The 16,735-nt window shown below is 40.2% G+C and overlaps 1 protein-coding gene and 1 pseudogene across 17 annotated transcripts in view; both read right to left on the bottom strand.

The window, feature by feature from the left end:
- Positions 1-8,227, bottom strand: part of LOC128929991 (isocitrate dehydrogenase [NAD] subunit gamma, mitochondrial pseudogene) — a 96,190-nt pseudogene extending 87,963 nt beyond the window's left edge. The window contains exon 1 of the transcript XR_013528635.1: positions 166-8,227. The product of XR_013528635.1 is annotated as an isocitrate dehydrogenase [NAD] subunit gamma, mitochondrial pseudogene (transcript). The remainder of the gene's footprint in view (positions 1-165) is intronic.
- Positions 1-16,735, bottom strand: part of TMEM108 (transmembrane protein 108) — a 337,717-nt gene that overhangs the window by 191,760 nt on the left and 129,222 nt on the right. The gene's annotated exons all lie outside the window — the stretch shown is intronic.

Here is a 16,735-nt window from a genome sequence, read left to right on the forward strand (position 1 = left end):
TGATTTCTCCACAACTCTGTTTTTAAAGCTGTTTTCTAGACCAGAATAATCAGATGTCCTTTATCGGGCTAGTTCCATCTTAATGGGTTTAATGACAGCAGAAGGGGGTCACTGACTTAGCAGCAAAAGAGAATAATAACATCCAATAGAGATTAATTTAATTACCTCCTCCTTCACTCCATTTCTGGGGGTCTGGCAATATCCAGCAAAGTTCAGCATATGAAATTTCTTATTCTTCTACCCTTGAGATATCTCTGGCATGAAAATGAGGTCACTGTCTTGGTAGGAAAATGGTATCTTGCATGGTCTAAGTATTGCTTCTTCCCCTGATATAAATAAAATCAGAAGTGCCATATTAAAAGTCCTAAAGGTCTTCACCCTGGACATTAACTATCTGGCTCAGGTGCTCTAGGAAAACACGGTTACCAAAGGTCACTTCCACATTCACAAAATTGCAATTCTTAAAAACAGAGAAAAAATAATTTCCTTTTCATATGATATCAAAGTTAAGATTTCCGTTGCCATGGTGATGAGATTTTTTTCTTCTTGCAGTGCCAGCCTTTTCCTGGCAGATGAAGTCAGTACTATAATCAATAAGAAAGCAATACTTCATTTTCTGCATCCCTCTTGGAGTATGGGCTTCCAACCAAAAGCATAGCCATATGTGATGGTCCCAAAATGTCCATGGATAGAAATTTGCATACCAAATAATGCCAAACTATGCCTTTATCATGCTTTGCTGAAGTATTTGATCAAAGTTTATGTATACAACCCAAAAACTCACACATGTAAAACAATCCTTAGCTCTTATTAGTTCCTTGTCAATTTGCTTCCCTACTTTCGGCCTCCTCTAATAAGTCCTTCATGTATCTAAATGGTTCCTTAGTTAAGAACCAACGTGAATTGAGAATTTCTTAGATCCTGAATTTTGGAATACAGTCAAGGGGCATAAACCAATCTCTTTAGAATGCCGTGTCTCAAATTGTCAAGTAAATTTCTGTTATAAGACACTTGGTGATACCTTATTCCATTATTGTTTAAGCTAAAATCTCTCTAGTTTTTAAAAAATCATTTGGTTATCTTCTGGTTATCTTGAAGCCCTAGAATTCTCTCTTCTTCCCCACAGAGGAACAACTTGGTAGACAGGAACAATCATTCAAAGCTTTTCCCAATAGTTGGCATTCACTCCCTGCACAATTCCACTTTAAAAACATGGTGATTTAAAGAGGGTTCATGTTTATACATGTTTACCCTTCATAGCAGGAAAGTCCTCCTCTCTGTGTAAAGGTCATCTCCTTCCAAAGAAAAGCAAATAGAATAATACGGGAGCAGATGGATATTTGCCTAACCACTAGATCAGTCAAATTAAATGCCTTGGTGACATCATAAGTAGATTTCTCTGGGACTGGGAGTACACATGCAGGTATGGGTAGTAAGAGGAAAGAGAACTAAGAGAGTCAATACTATGTGTTTGCCAAACTTGCTTCTTCCTTCTGCAGGTCACAGAGCTAAACTACATTTCCAAAGTTCCCTTGCAGATATATGGGGACATGGGACTGAGTTCCAGTCAATGGCCTGGATCCCTACCCACCCACTCCTATCTTGCACGATGCTCCATCCACTAGCTTTCTTACTTCCCTGCAGGTAGACACAGAGCTCAGCATGAACCCTCTCCAGCTCACCTCCTGTCAACCTGCATTGGGCCCAGAAATTTCATTAACAATAAATATGTCAAACCACTGAGATTTTGGCTTTTTGGGGGGAGGGAGGGGAGAAGCTGCTTTATTCTGGGCTCTGCTTATCAGGCTGGCTGGGGTGCGGGAGTGAGAAGGGGGATCTGAGGAGCAAACCAAGAAGGTTCCAGGGCAAGCCTAGGCCTCCACAGCCTGGCCATTGATGACACGGATGTGGCTGATGATGTCCTGGATGGCCTCAGATGTTATGCCCTGGCCCCCAATGTCTGGAGTGTGCATATTCTCATTGTCCATGGACACCAGGACAGCCTTACGGATGGAGGTGGCGTAGAAGTGCAGCTTGAGGTGATCCAGCATCATGCAGCTGGCCAGCAGGATGGCTGTGGGGTTGGCGATGTTCTTATTGGCAATACTCTTGCCAGTGTTCCTCGTAGCTGTTTCAAACACCGTGTACACATGGCCATAGTTGGCCCCAGCCACAAGGCCTGGGCCTCCGACCAGTCCTGAGCAGACATTGCTGACCAGGTTGCCATAGAGATTGGGCATCACCACGACATCAAATTGCTGGGGCCAGGACACCAGCTGCATGGTGGTGTTGTCCACAATCGTGTTCTTGAAAGTGATCTGGGGGTAACCAGCTGCTACCTCCCTGCAGCATTGGAGGAAGAGCCTGTTGCCCAGTTTCATGATGTTGGCCTTGTACATGGCCGTCACTTTCTTGCGCCCGCTCTTCAGCGCCAGCTTGAAAGCATATGGCAACGCGTAGGGACTTGGCCTTGGTGATGATCTTCAGGCTCTCCACCACTCCCGCCACACTCTCATGCTCCAGGCTGCTGTACTCACCCTCCGTGTTCTCCCGGACAATGAGGATGTCTATGTCCTTGTGTCGGGTCACCACACCTGGCAGGCTCTTATAGTGGATGACGTTGGCATAGAGGTCCGGGCTGGTGCGGAAGATGTTGTTTCGGGATTTGTGGGATGGTGGCAGATTACGGTTGGTGTTGATATTGCCCTTCGGGGCCACATGGTTCCGGCGGATGGCCATGATGGCTTTGCTAATGTCTTCTTCATCAAGGTTGGAACTCACGTGCACCTCTTCAAAGTCCACCCGACACAGGCGTGCCTGAAAACAGACTTCACATGCAGCATGAGCTTTGGCCCGATGCCATCACCAGGGATCACGGTCGATGTGTGCCGCCCGCCATACTTAGCTGATGGAGGAATCATTTGTTGTGAGGAGATGCTCTTCGAGGGGGGCCTCATGGGCACCTAGAACCTCCCAGGCACTTCACAGAAGGGCTGGCCGGAGCACTGCCTTCATAGCGCCGCCAGAGGCTGTTGCTACCTTCAGTGCCATGACGGAAAGTGAGACTCTCCGCATGTCCCGACACGCAGACACCGCTCTCGCGAGAATTTAAAGGTGGGCCAATTTTGGCTCTTTATTAAAGCAACTAGCATTATCCAGCCTGACTAAAACAGGAAGCTAAATGGATCCTCAAATATGATTCCTTCTGTGAGCTTAATGTACCTTAGGAAGCCAACAGTGTCCTAAACTAATCCTAATTAGTTCATATTAGGATTTTAAAGGAACTCTTGGTAGACGGACAGTGTTTATTGACCCTTTGGGCTGATGGACCAAGGAAGCAATATTCTTAATAGGATAAACCTGGAACTGGTGGCCAAAAACATAAATAAAAATCATCTGTATTCACTTCCCCAAACTCTCAATTCTTATGGAAAATATGGAACAAAATAAAACTTAACATATCACCTCTAAAAGCTGGAATCCATCCATAAATGTCATTTCAGGGTAGGATGGGAGAGGACAAGAGGAGAAAGGGCCCTCTATAATATCAAGTCTCTTTCAAATTATTCATTCATCGTTTATATGAGGAGATTATCCTACTACAACACCACTTTTCATTTTGCAAATGTGTAGTGTGCAGACTCGCCTGGTTTGATGGGAAAGGTTTCCAAGAAAATTAAATGTCAGAGCTGCTTGGCTTATTGGTTTTGTTCTCTATAAATCCCTTTTTAACTCGGCTTTGAATAATAACATTCCTCAGTGTCAATGTGACAAATTAGCTTCAATCTTAATGGTGTGTGAGAATCAAGAAAGCAGGCAAAGACTAGCTATGGTCCTCGTCTTTGCAAGGCAGCAATAAAGAATTAACTCTAAAAGACAGCCTTTAGTGGCTCTAGGAAGTAGAGATATATGAAGTATTAAGTTTTTTTTAAGAGTCTATTGATTATTTGTTCTTGTCTTTTTCTTTTTGCAGCAACTGGTGCTCTGATATGTATAAAGTTTAAATTAAGCTGGAAGGACACTATCCTGAAAGTATATGGAAACCAGGAAACCAGTCAGGTTGTCCTGTTAGATGGAAGTGGTCTTGAGTGTGATCTATCTATCTGTCTGTCTCTCTGTCTGCCTGTCTGTCTGTCTATGTCTCGCTGCAATGCTCAGGCTGGAGGGCAATGGCACAATCTCAGCTCACTGCAACCTCTGCCTCCCAGCTTCAAGCAGTTCTTCTACCTCAGTCTCCAAAGTACCTGGGATTACAGGCACCCACCACCACACCTGGCTAATTTTTGTATTTGTAGTAGAGATGAGGTTTCACTGTTGGCCAGGTTGGTCTTGAACTTCTGACCTCAAGTGATCCACTCACCTAGGCCTCTCAAAGTGCTGGGATTATAGGCATGAGTCACCATGCCTGGCCCAAGACCACTTCTTATGCTAATCAGTCAGTAACAGCCTTAGAGACTCAGGCTGAGAATTTCTCCCCACTACCTCTTGACACTACAAGAGCTCCATGTAACACTAATCTGTTAATATAACCTCTTGTTCATGGTTTCTAAACACTGAAGTTGGTAGTGGTAGGGCGATGATGAAGACTGAGTTTAGGTGTAGAAGCAATATTTAGTCAAAGATTTTGCTTTTAAAAATCCCTCCCTCTAGTTTACATATTAAAGTATAAAAGTTAAAAAATTAGTTCTACCCAGCACTTTGGGAGGCCGAGGCAGGTGGATCACAAGGTCAAGAGATCGAGACCATCCTGGTCAACATGGTGAAACCCCGTCTCTACTAAAAAATATACAAAAAATTAGCTGGGCATGGTGGTGCGTGCCTGTAATCCCAGCTACTCAGGAGGCTGAGGCAGGAGAATTGCCTGAACCCAGGAGGCGGAGGTTGCTGTGAGCCGAGATCGCGCCATTGCACTCCAGCCTGGGTAACAAGCGTGAAACTCCGTCTCAAAAAAAAAAAAAAAATTAGTTCTACATATGTGAATCATATTATTTTAGGCTCTCAGAGATAAAACATAGTCTATGTTATCTACATATGAAGGACACAAATAAGCATGTGGACTCCAAATTCTTTTCCAGTAAAATAAAATAATTTTACAACTGTGAAGGGCTAAAATTTAAATACAGTAAATTCCTTTACATTATACTATGAGAAGACAGGCCTGTAAAGGTTAACTGACTTGCTCAAGGTCTGGTTTTCTGACTGATTTCATATGACAGAAAACACAAACACATATACATTCACACATGTGTAGGGAGGGAGAGGAGAAATGATATATACTAATATGCATCCTAAAACCCTCAGATGTCTGGAAGCAATATGATGATATTTAAAATATCATATCCTCAAAGCATGCATCATCCACCAAAATTATTCTTAAAGACTTGAAACCTAGGATTAGAAAAGCGTTTGCCAAGGTTTTATCAAAAGGAAATTTGGATTGGGAAGACTTATTTCCTCATGTGCTCTTTCCAGGGATGATGACACAAATCAACGGAGGACACGTTTCCCAGAGATTTGTCACAATATACTCTCAGACTGACATTTCTGTTTCCACTTACAAATAAACTGGGCTAAGTTTTAAACTGGGTTTGGATTCCTAAGCCTTTTCAGGATATTAAAAATTGACCCCAGCAGAGTAGTTGATGCTATGGTTTTTAAAATCAGTTTACATTATGCAGCTTTATAGGCACATTTCAGAGCTAAGACAGTAAGGAATAAATTACAAGTTGCATTTATAATAGAACAGTAGTATCAGTTCAAATGGTTTCAGGCAAGTTAAACCTTCTCCCTTCCGTACTTTGAAAGTAAGATTCAAAGGACTATAAATCGTTCTACTATAAGGACACATGCACACAAATGTTCATTGCAGCACTGTTTACAATAGCAAAGACCTGGAACCAACCCAAATGCCCATCGATGATAGACTGGACTGGGAAAATGTGGCACATACACACCATGGAATATTATGCAGCAATCAAAAACGATGAGTTTGTGTCCTTTGTAGGGACATGGGTGAATCTGGAGAACATCATTCTCAGCAAACTGACACAAGAACAGAAAATGAAATACCGCATATTCTCACTCATAGGCAGGTGATGAACAATGAGAACACATGGACACAGGGAGGGGAGCACTATACACTGGGGTCTATTGCAGGGAATAGGGGAGGGACAGTGCAGGGGGGGAACTGAGGAGGGATAGCATGGGGAGAAATGCCAGATGTGAGTGAAGGGGAGGAAGACAGCAAATCACACTGCCACATGTGTACCTATGCAACTATCTTGCATGTTCTGCATATGTACCCCAAAACCTAAAATGCAATAATAAAAAAAGAAAGATTCAAGAATGTGCCACAAATGGATCACAAATAGTAATCAATACTGTGAAGCCACCTCTAACAGTTCCTAATGAGTGAACAGTTAGTTCTGGAGAAAACAATAACACAATGAAACAAAAGAAAATGGGTTATTTACCTTGATCACCCAGCCTGAAAATAACATCAACTCCCTTTTAGAGACTGCATCCTCTGACTGCTTAGAAATGCAAGGTCCTAGCTGGGTGTGGTGGCTCATACCTGTAATCCCAGCACTTTGGGAGGCTGAGACAAGAGGATCACTTGAGGTCAGGAGTTCAAGACCAGCCTGGCCAACATGGTGAAACCTTGTCTCTACTAAAAATACAAAAATTAGCAAGCCATGCTAGCATGTTCCTGTAATCCCAGCTACTAGGGAGGCACCCACTTGAACTTGGGAGGCAGAGGTTGCAGTGAGCCTAGGTCATGCCACTGTATTCCAGCCTGGGCAACAGAGCAAAGCTCCTTCTAAGGAGAGGAGAGGGGAGAAAAGGGGAGGAAAGGGGAAGGAAAGGGAAGGGGAGGGAAAGGGAAGGGGAGGGAAGGGAGAGGTGAAGGGAGAGGTAAAAGGAAAGGGAAAGGAAAAGGGAAGGGAAAAGCGAAGGGAGAGGGAAAGGGAAAGGGAAGAGGGAAGGGAAAGGGAAGAGGAAAGGGAGAAGGAAGGGAAATGGGAAGGGGAGGGAGGGGGAAGGGAAAAGGGAAGAGAAGGGAAGGGAGTCAAGTCCCCAATTTGTTGCCAAAGGCAGCGAAGGCACCTGCTCACTCCTGGGTGCAAATTTTCTGACAGCTGGAGAAATCAATGAGCACTCACTGAAGTCCTGCTCCCTGCTCTATAGCCAGGGGTTGGCCTGCAGAATTTTTGCCTCTACAAACCTGATGGTGAACATACACAGGCAAAATATCAAGAAGCTTACCAACTCTCTCTTCAGCCTGCTCCACTGTAGACTCAGGTGGCCATAAAGAGCTGAGATTAGGCTACTAGATGGGTAAATGATGCCTAAGCATAGAGCAAGAGAAGCCTGTATGGTACTGGACATGAAACAGTTAAACAACAGCATCTTTGGAGATAGGCAGAAATGAAGGCAGGGTAAGGGGCAGAGAGAAATGCAGTAGTTAAACCAAAAGCATCAACATGTCCATTCAGTGGGGAAACAACTGTTTCTAGCACGGACCCCAATTAGAAAGTTACTTTTTCCACCAACAGTAGCTTAAAACACCTTCTCCTATTTAGTCTATTTTCAGAGCAAAGATACTTCTGGAGAATTTATGACAGAAAACAAGCTTTCTAACAAGTATGGTAATAAAGATAATATTTTAAAAGATCTTTGATGAGGTATATAGGTAAAATCTAGGATAAATTCTACACACAAGAAAGAAAAATCTTATTGTTTACCATCATGGGATCAGGAATATCATGGGAAATGATCAGCAGAAAAATCAGTCTTCCACTAAACATCCCTTTACAAATTAACTATATAATTTATGATTTAATTTATTGCAGAATATATGTGGAGGGTTTGCAAAATTTATCTATAGTACATGCAACTAAATACAATTTTTTAAATGTCAACTGTAAGTGGACTCTCCTTCTGAGCCCTCATCTGCTGTTAGAGAGCAATCTGCATTTAACTGTCTTGCTGAATTAACTAATTCCTTTTCTATATCATACTGACTGATTCTCCCAGTAAACTGGGAACTTAAGGGTTAACGGTTTCTCCCTGGGATGTCTCCACGTTGTCTGCTTTCAAGAACCAGTTTTGTCTCCATGTCTGTTTACATTCACTTCTTTTGTTAATTATATAATAGAATTTAAAATACTGCAAAATGAAAAAAAAAAATGACTGAAGGGAGTTGCCTGTATGAAAGTTGAATGATTTGAATAGACTTAATAAAGGCAAGTTTTCTTTTCTTTTCTTTTTTTTTTTTTTTTAGGAAGGGAGGAAAGGAGGAAGGGAGGGAGGGAGGGAGGGAAAGAAGGGAAGGAAGGAAATAAAGCAATGAGAGAGACATTGCCAAACTGGATCTAGAGGTCTACAAGTTGATTTCTTTTTTTTTTCTTTTTTTGAGAGAAGGAAAGAAAAAAAAAAGAGTGAAGGAGAGGAAGAAAGAGGAAGAAAAAGAGGGAGAGAGAACAGAAATGTTGCTTTATTCTAAAAAAAAATGGGTATTAATAATGGCCAATCAATGTTTCACTTAAACCTATGAGTAGGTGTGATGTGGTATTGACAAGAATGTATACTTTATGTATTTGAAGTGGAGAGCTCTATAAATATTTATTAAGTTTACTTGTTCCGGACCTGAGTTCAAGTCCTGGATATCCTTATTAATTTTCTGTCTCATTGAATTTAAGTCTCTATGTATCTGGGTGTTAGGATCATTAGCTCTTGTTGTTGCATTGATCCTTTTACCACTATATCTTTGTTGCTTTAAAATCTATTTTATCAGATATGAGAATTGCAACTCCTGCTTTTTATTTATTTATTTATTTTTGCTCTCCATTGGGTTGGTAAATCTTTCTCCATTCCTTTGAGTCTTTGTGTATCCTTGCATGTGAAATGGGTCTGGATGCAACATGCCGTTGGGTTTTGGCTGTGTCTTTTGATTGGGGGATTTAGTCGATTTAAATTTAGGATTACTGCCATTTGATGTTAACTGGCTGTTTTATCCATTCGTTGATGTAAATTCTTCTTTATGTTGATGCTCTTTATTTTTTGGTATATTTTTAGAAAGGCTAATACTGGTTGTTTCTTTCTATGTGTAATGCTTCTTTCAGAAGCTCTTGTAAAGCAGGCCTGGTGGTAATAAAATCTCTGAGTACTTGCTTGTTCATAAAAGATTTTATTTTTCCTTCAGTTGTGAAGCTTAGTTTGGCTGGATATGAAATTCTGGGCTGAAGGTTCTGTTCTTTGAGGATGTTGAGTATTGGCCCCCACTCTCTTCTGGCTTGTAGAGTTTCTGCTGAGAGATCTTCTGTAAGTCTGATAGGCTTGCCTTTGTGGGTAACCTGACCTTTCTCTCTGGCTGCCCTTAGTATTTTCATACTTTAAGTTCTGGGGTATATGTGCAGGTCATGCAGGATTGTTACCCAGGTATACACATGCCATGGTGGTTCACTGCATCCATCACCCTGTCACCAGCATTAGGTATTTCTCCTAATGTTATCCCTCCCCAACCCACCCACTCTCTACTCTCCCTCTCCTAGCCCTCCTCACCCCACAACAGACCCCTGTGTATGATGTTTCCCTCCCTGTGTCCATGTGTTCTCATTGTTCAACACACTTGGGCACTATTATTACACAAGAGGTATCTTTCTGGATTTCAGAAGGCTTCATCAAAAGGAGAGGTAGACTCCACCAAACTTCTAGCTGGGCCTTATGCTTCTGGGATGAAGGAAAAATGTGGTCTGCTTGCTGTAGCAGTTTTTCCAGCACACAATGGGCAAATAAAGATGTAAGCCCATGTTTAAGGTTACTAAAACATAAGAGGAAATTGTCTTATCACGAACCTTCAAACCAGCATACATAAAGACCTCAACGTGACATCGGTATACTATCACCTGATGACAGGGGGATTCCCAGGATTCCCTTCTCATGTTTTGCTAATGCTTATGTGCACCCAGTGATAAACCCATACTGGAATCTCAGGCTGCTTTCTCTAAAGGGTGATCCTCAGCAGGTTTTTAAAAAGAGCCTACTCACATTTAAACTCAGAGCAGCTCTCCAGGGAGAAATCAAACTAATGCATTTTCCTAGATCAAAGCAAAAATTCATCTTCTATATTTGAATTAGGACTGTTGGTCCTGAAGGGAAAAGTTAACCTTCCTTACCATCAATGCAGTCTGGTTAATCGATCTACCACTGGGAAAAAAGGACTCTGCTTCCATTAAAATTGGAATGAAAGCCAGCAGGTAGAAACTATTAATCTTGACACATCTGACAGATAAATGGCAGCTTGGTGGCAGATCAAGCCAGGTAGGGTGTCCCAGAGAGGCTGAAATCTACAGGGCAGACTATCAGGGAAGATCTGGGGCTTTATGGCAAAGATTACTGCCAAAAGCCCATTTTGGCTTAAAATATCTGTGACTCCATACTTTGGACAAAGAGATCTCCCTGAACATTCACATTGTGTTTCAATGTCAACCATCTTCAGATGTTCAGGGCCTAAAGCATAAAAGCTGAAGTTTAATTTTAATCACATTAAGCTATTTGGTAATAGAATTTCCCCAGCCTGGATTCAGGACTACTTTCAGGTGACTGACTAGCTGGTTAATCTCTGTTCCAATTACCAAAGTCCAGGCTTACATGATGATCATGAATAATGTCTCTTCCTCTGTTTAACTAAAATTTGTGCTTCTGAATCTAGTCTGCTGAAATCTTAATTTTTTTTGGAGAATAATCACTTTTTCTCATTCCTTGACAACCTCCTTATACGTTCCATTTAAATGTGCCTGAAAATCTCTTTGCAATGGTATTTCTTCATAAGAGGGCAATCAATCTCTGTCTAGGTCTGGGCTGTGGAAAGGGAACCCTTAGTGATAAAGTGTAAACATTAGACATAATTTTAAAACCATGCAGAGTCTGTCCTCAAAAGGCACAGAACTAAGGGAGAAAGATGTCAACTAGAGGGAAATTTCTCTCTCTCTCTCTCTCTCTTACTTTCCTGATGCGGAAAAGAAGTTCATGGCAGTCACGAGGAATAATGTAGCCTCTGAGTGACTGCTAGGGAAGAGGTCTCTCTTTTCCTATGATGAAGACAAATGTAGAAATCTGGAGTAATGGGGCATAGGTAAGACCACTCAGGCTCTTTTCTGGGACAGGATGACAGTTCACAGATGAGCCTCCTCTATACTTTTACTGACATGGCATTATCACCTTCCTATGCTGCCCAGCTTCCTGTGTCAGTAACAGAGCTGATGATGACTTTCAAGCATACAATTTATCTAATATGGATTATCTTTATTGAAAGACAATTGAGAAAAGGTCACCAATTCTTTAAATAATAAATCAAGCACTTTTGGGAGTGTTGTTTTTGTTTTTTTAACAAAACTGCCCAATAGTCAGTACAACATGAAAGATCAGTGAAAGCATTAATGATATATGGGTGAAAAGCTTGTTAAAAATCTGAGAGTGAAATTTGAGTTAAAAGTTGTTTGAAACTGGAATTTACTGGGAGGCCAAAGATTGAAAGAAGTAGAAGATTCTTCTTCTCAAGACGTGAGGCGTAAGTTGTCTGATAATGGTGTGTGTTTTGTGTGCATGAATGGGAATTTGTAAATGCTGAATTCTAGGCTCCAACAATCGCTATCAACAGAAGATCTAGCTGCAGATATTTATGTTTTAAAACTTAAACTATAAAGCTACTTAAACCTTTCTAACAACTCCTGGGAAGATTTTTACCTAAGTTACCATTTACGTTGTATAGAAAAAGATTCATTTAAGCACAAATTGTATATTAGGAATTAGTTTGGGAAGAGGTTTTTTTTTTGTGGATTCTCTCATATTGCAAAAGAAAAGCTATTTGACTTCTGGGGAATTGAACTAAATTCTAGTCTTTAAGACTAGAATGCTAAAAAACAAAAATATGAAGGAAATTAAAAGCACTTATTATTACAGTGATTTGTAAAAAACAATTACTGGAAATTGATTGTGACTTGAGGCCTTCCTCCAGAAAAAAAGGACTTAACTCTCAGGCCTATATTAGATTCTAATCCCAATGTCATGTACTTGTACTTATTAAAAATCATTTCAATGAAAAGTATGTCAGCAGTATGAACTTCTGGTCTGTTGGAAGTTCTTCCATTTGAAAAATGTGGGCTAGGCACAGTGGCTCATGCCTGTAATCCCAGCATTTTGGGAGGCTGAGGCAGGTGGATCACAAGTTCAGGAGTTCAAGACCAGCCTGGCCAAGATGGTGAAACCCCATCTCTTCTAAAAATATAAAAATTAGCCAGGCGTGGTGGCACGAGCCTGTAATCCCAGCTACTTGGGAGGCTGAAACAGAGAACTGCTTAAATCTGGGAGGCAAAGGTTGTAGTGAGCCAAGATTACGCCACTATACTCCACCCTGGGAGATAGAGTGAGACTTTGTCTCAAAAAAATAATAATAATAAAATAAATAAAAAAGAAAAGAAAAACAAAAATGTGGTATTTCCATGCAACTGTTCGAATTTTATTTTCTAGTCTCTCTCCCTCACACTAGATAGAATTGAAGCTAGAATTTTCCCTTTTGATAAAAGAACAAAAAAGAACATGTTCTTTATAAATTGATGTTTAGTAACTAGTGATAAACTTGATATACTAGAAATTATGATAAGCCTTAATCCAAGGGAGTCTTATGAAAATGAATCTCTTAACTATCTTTTGAATCTATATTAAAAATAGTTTTCAAGATATTTTAAGTTGTATATATTTCTCTTTTTTTCAAAGCTGCTTCTTATATTGAGGCTACTTTTTGAAATTAAGGTATAATTCACAAGGGGCTGCATTTTTTTTTTTTTTTTTTTTTTGGTAAGGCTTGTAAGTATGGCTAGATGTTTTGTTCTAGTCTTCCAAGAAGGGAGATTTTATTTTTTAGAGTCACTTCTAAAGTCATGTGGTCATTAACTTTGGAGACCATTCTTCATATGAGTGCTGATACAAATTAAAACCCAAGTAGACCACATTGCATGCTACCTCATGAATGTTGACAATGGAAGAAATACCTTGCCTGTGATATACCTTCACTTCTGGACTGAAAAGCTGAGGAAGAAACTTAATTTTCTTTTTTTTCAGAAGTCAAAAAAAAAAAAAAAACAACTTAGCAGCTAGTGTTTTCTAGTTGACTTCAGCAGATGAAGTGAACAGATACTGTTAATGCAGATTGAAGAAATTATCTGAATCTCAGTTTGTGTAGATTTACAATCTACATGCAGTATTTGTGTACATAGCTTTTCCTCCCACCCTCTTCCATATCCGTTAGTTACTAAACTTTCTGAACTGGCATTGAAATATTACAATGTTTTGTTTCACGAATTTTATAAACTTAGTGCAACACATGCTATTTTTTATGAGGCAAACGAAAGGTAAGTTTCTCAAGGTTCTTGCTGCCTTCTAGAGCAGCATTTGATGGAGGATCTCATCTTTTGTTTACATTGGTGTGGTAGTCTGTTTGCATGCTGCTGATAAAGACATATCCAAGACTGGGCAATTTATGAAAGAAAGAGGTTTAATGGACTTACAGTTCCACATGGCTGGGGAGGCCTCACAATCATGGAGGAAGGCAAGAAGGAACAAGTAACATCTTACATGGATGGCAGCAGGCAAAGAGAGAGCTTGTGCAGGGAATCTCCCCCTTCTAAAACCATCAGATCTCATGAGACTTATTCACTATCACAAGAATAGCATAGAAAAGACCCACTTCCATGATTTGATTAGCTCCTACTGGCTCCCTCCCCCACAATACATGGAAATTCAAGATAATATTTGGGTGGTAACACAGCCAAACCATATCAATTGGTAATAGATAAAAATAAGTCTGACTGCAAGTCCTTTTTAAAAATCTTAAACCATGTACCAAGTTTCTGATCCAAATTGCATACTATAAGTTAAACTTAAGTTACATTCTATTATTAAATATGAGTGTATTTCTGTAAGCATAGTTATGTTGAAATAAAGTTTTAAAAAGCTTAAAAAAAAAAAAAACCCTGCCCAATAGCACCAAGCAACATCCTTTACTTCACACAAGATGTATATAGCACAACCATAATGAAAGTAATTTAAAAAATACATTTCAGGGCTTCATTTTCTTTCCTTTATTAGCCAAATGGCACCTACCATGTCATTATTCTCAAATTCTACTAGATCCTCATTTGTTAATAGCTACTTATGTGATTCAAAGCAGTTCTGCAACAGAATTTCTAATGACTTCATAAATATTTGCCTTGTAAAGAGTAAACATTTAATAATTTCTATGATGACAAGCAGGAAAATGTGATGTTTAACAACAGGACTCTGGAACCAGATTGTCCAGGGTCCATTCTTTGTTCTAATATTTGTAAGCTATGTGCCCTTGAAAAAATTACTGAACTCTCTCTGATTCAGTTTCCTCATCCACAAAAAGAAAACACAAGAACAATTACATCTCATAAGGTTGCTGTGAGGGTTAAATGCAAAAACCTTAGAGCAGCGTCTGGTATGCAGTAAACATTAGTATGGGTTCATTAACATTATAATCATTACCAAAGTATGCCGAGAATATTTAGCAGCAAGAGTCTAGGTATGTATAAATCATGGGAACTTTTCACACCAAAAGAGGTAAATGAGACACTAAAGCAGATAAAAGCTCCACTCATGGTTCTTTATCAGGAAATGGTAAGAATCCAGCCATTGGTACTTCTTTATTCCCTAAAATTTTAATTCTCATAAATAGAATAATTAGAGATTTATTCTCGCCCTTTTTTTGTTTTAGATGGAGTTTCACACTTGTTGCCCAGGCTAGAGTGCAACGGCATGATCTTGGCTCACTGCAACCTCCACCTCCTGGGTTCAAGCAATTCTCCTGCCTCAGCCTCCCAAGCAGCTGGGTTTACAGGCATGCACCACCCTGCCTAGCTAATTTTTGTATTTTTGGTAGCAACGGGGTTTCACGATGTTGGTCAGGCTGGTCTCGAACTCCTGACCTCAGTTGATCTACCCACCTCAACTTCCCAACGTGCTGGGATTACAGGTGTGAGCCACTGCGCCTGGCCTGCTTAGCTCATTTAAGAGTTAGGCTTTTTCAAAAAATGTGTAACTGAATGGAGTCCTTTCATAACTGTAAATGAACAGACATCTATTTAAGTAAATGTTACACTCTTTTTCTTCCTGCCCCTAAGCAGTGCTTCTCAAATCTTTTTACAGAAGAGTCTCTAATAAAAGATGTGAATAAACTAATACATATCACCCTAATCCCACATTCTGGAGTCCTGAGGTACAGTGGAAAGTGGCCTCTCTAAGCAGGAAATGTCCTTGAAATCTCCTATTTCATCTTCACAAAAATATGTATTTTGAGCCAGACATAGTGGTGTGCACCTGAATTCAGCTATTTGGGACACTGAGGCAGAAGAATCATTTGAGCCTAGGAGTTTGAGGTTGCAGTAAGCTATGATTGCACTACTGCACTCCAGCATAGATGACAGAGCAAGACTCCATCTCTTAAAGACACATGAATATTTTGCTTTATACTCCACAATATTCCTCATTTATATTAAATGACTTTAATATAATTTAAAAATTATATGCTAGAAATAAAACTTGTTTATATTAGGGCCTGGTACAGTGGCTCACACCTATATTCCCAGCACTATGAGAGGCTGAGGCAGGCGGATTACCTGAGGTTTGGAGTTTGAAACCAGCTTGATCAACATGGAGAAACCAGGGCGCTAATAAAAAAAATACAAAATTAGCCTGGCCTGGTGGTGCATGACTGTAATCCCAGCTACTTGGGAGGCTGAAGCAGAACTGTTTGAACCTGGGAGGTGGAGGTTGCAGTGAGCCGAGATCGGGCCATTGCACTCCAGCTTGGGCAACAAGAGTGAAACTCTGTCTTAAAAAGAAAAGAAAAAAACTTGTTTATATTATTTTGCCCCTAACATTCTTAAGCAAACCTGATACTCTCTGAAAGCACATCACATGCATCCATTTATACTATTCCTTTGCCAACGTCTTTCCTGTACCTAGTATGGGTAGATGAACTACAATGTCGACACACAGATTAATGGAAAGTCAGCCATCACCATCACCATCTATCTGGTGGTAAATTATCTAAATGTCAGAGAGAGAACTTAGGAGGAATCAATACCTCAGACTCACAAATGAGTAAATAAAACAATGAAAAAATACCTATTCATGACCAGCTTGACTCTCAGTGATACTTCTTGCCAAAATATCTGCTTTTCGTTGCCTAATCTTCATCACTTGGCTGAATGTTAGGAACATGGGCTGGGTGATACGGGGTTTAACTATTGATTCTTTAGGGGTGGACAAATCAGACTGACCACTCCTAAAATAATGCATTTGTCAAAAAATAAAACCACCACAATTCTGCAACAGTATCTATATTTTTGAAGGCATCTATTCCTAGAAATATATATTAACTGATATATACTGCTATATCTCCTATCATACCTTAGAGATATGTTTCTTCCTTCATTAAAAAAATCAGTATATCCCAGCACTTTGAGAGCCGAGGCGGGTGGATCACGAGGTCAGGAGATTGAGACCATCCTGGTCAACATGGTGAAACTCCATCTCTACTAAAAATACAAAAAAATTAGCTGGGCATGGTGGCACTTGCCTGTATTCCCAGCTACTCAGGAGGCTGAGGCAGGAGAATTGCCTAAACCCAGGAGGCGGAGGTTGCGGTGAG

The sequence above is a fragment of the Callithrix jacchus genome, chromosome 17, assembly GCF_049354715.1.
Source record: "Callithrix jacchus isolate 240 chromosome 17, calJac240_pri, whole genome shotgun sequence".
Classification (NCBI taxonomy): Eukaryota; Metazoa; Chordata; class Mammalia; order Primates; family Cebidae; genus Callithrix; species Callithrix jacchus.